Source organism: Vicia villosa, linkage group LG4 (genome assembly GCF_029867415.1).
Source record: "Vicia villosa cultivar HV-30 ecotype Madison, WI linkage group LG4, Vvil1.0, whole genome shotgun sequence".
In the NCBI taxonomy this organism is placed as follows: domain Eukaryota; kingdom Viridiplantae; phylum Streptophyta; class Magnoliopsida; order Fabales; family Fabaceae; genus Vicia; species Vicia villosa.
The window spans coordinates 70,423,481-70,425,944 of record NC_081183.1 but is presented as its reverse complement, the minus strand read 5'-3'; positions in this window follow the sequence as shown (position 1 = coordinate 70,425,944).

The following is a 2,464-nucleotide window of genomic DNA, read 5'->3' as shown; positions in this document are numbered from 1 at the left end:
AGGATATGAAACGTCTTAGAAAAGACTACCTAGAAAGGCTGATAAACGTCTTGGAAAAGACTACCTAGAAAGGGTGATAAACGTCTTGGAAAAGACTACCTAGAAAGGTTTATAAACGTCTTAGAAAAGACTACCTAGAAAGGTTCCTATAAAGGATGAGAAATTCTTTGAATTGTCTTTGGAGAAAGACCTGGAATGAAGCATCAGAATCGTATTTATGTCTTGAATGAGCGTTAAGATTGAATTGTTGATACAATCGCCTTTGCAGTGTATCTGGATGATAATTTTCTTTTGATTGTGGAATGACCTGAAAAGGAAAAATAAGTTTTATGCAATGTCATGATGCATGTATTGGTGAGGTTCTCGAAATAAACGAGAATGTTGTATGTTATGTATGTAATGTGAATGAGATTCTCGAAATAAACAAGAATGTTATATGTTATGTATGTACTGTGGATGATGCATGGATGGACTATATAGTTGAAGCATATTGGTAACTCTGTATATTAATTGTTGGTTGAGAAAATAAATCTCTGTGTGATGCCAGAGATGATGACAAGGGTATTGAGAATTCCTGTCTTCCATTCGATTATATCCAGCTGGGGATTTTTATTACCGCTTGGGGATGAAAGTAGCTTGAGTGATTGGATCCTGATGCGCCCTGACTAGGGATAAGAGAGATGGATAACTGACCAAGTTTCCACTGTGAGTGCCAACTTTACTGGGAACAGTGAGTTTGAATAAACTCTGTTGGAGAAGAGGATTGTGTTGGAGAACCGGCAGCGTCGGAGATGTAAACTTCGTTGGGGAACCAAGCTTCTGTTGGGAAGAGAATATTTGAAGATAACTCCTCGAGGATTACTCTGTGGAGATGTTTTGTGAAAACAACTCTGTGGGGAAGATTCCATGGATTTTCAAATTTTACATTGCCCCATGTCTTTGAGTACTTGCTATTGGAAAACACTTTTAAACCATATATGGTCCTTCGCTTGTGGGAGCCTACCTGCCCCTGGCTTCAGTAACCCGATATGCTTGATACTTGAGATTACGGGAACTAGAACTTCGCATGAGAGACTGATACTGACACCATGTGATACTGGTAGCTAAACATCTCTTCCTAAAATTTGTGACTAATGCAACATGCCCCCAGTGGAGGCCTAGCCTTTCTGGTGGTTCAACGTCTTTGAGAGGTTTTATGAATTGTGACCAGATTGCCTCTGGTAGATGGAGGGATAATATGCCCCTTATATATACAAGCTTTTTAGCTGACTGAGTCAGGCGTAGGAAACATTTCTACTTTTGATGCGCTTTTGAAGCGACTTTGTCTGTCGGGAGGACTCTCTGAGTTATGTGCTATCACAAACAACCTGCCCCGGTATCATGAGTTTAGGAACGATCCCCCTGATTGATCAACACTTCTGAGAGAGTCTTCGAGTCTTGACTTGATTGCCCAGATATATGAATTCTTACTCAAAAGGGTATTCAACCTTTTTTGTGACCTTGAGGGTGATCAGTATTTGAGATATTCTCGCTCGAACTCAACAGAGTTCTGAAGACAACTTGTCCCTTGGGAGGATTAAAATTTTCATCCGCAGTTCATGATGGAAGCTTTCCTGGTGTCAAGTACTTGTTCATATGCAAAGAATGTTTAGTATGAGAAATATAATTCTAATGCAAAGTGCATGTTGTTAGACGCTGGCCTATAGATCTAGAGGGGGGGTGAATAGATCTCACTAAGTTTTTACAGATTTTTCTACAGACTCGAGCGAAAGCGGTTCTGAATCGACTTGCGTCTATTCTGGACCGCTATTGCAAAGGTCGTATGTGTTTCAAAACCAAAACGTAAGTGGAATTTGATGGTGAAGTAATATGATAGCTAACCAATACGTTTAACAACTGAAATCCAATTAACTTCTAGATTGACAACTTTGATTTGCAATGCAGTAAGATTGGATTAAGCAAAAACACAAACACTTGGTGATACGTTCAAATTGATAGTGATTCAAGTTGTGGTGAATTGTGATGTTTGTGCAGAACTTTAATTCACAATTTTAACACTCGAATCGTTGATCAGTTTTGCACTTATAACCAATTATGAACAGAAGGTAAAAGAGAAAGTAAAAACGATAAGAACACGATATTTGTTTAGGCAGTTCGTCGATCGTCCTCGCTACGACTACGTCTGCCCCCAATTCCAAATTGAAATTGGGTAATCTTTCATTAATGTTGAAAGTAGTATATACAAAGAAGATAACAAAGCGATAAACGATAAACCAATTATGTCGATCCTTTGAATCTTCTTCCCCCTTAATCTTGAGCAAGATCAAGGTTATCCAAGAGCTTCACTTCGATTCCCTTCTGCAGTGTCTTGATTCCTTGAACTCCCCGTTCCTCAATCGTTACACTCAGCCGAATCCTCAATGAACGCCTCTTGATAAAAACCCCCAAGAACCACCCGTCGTGG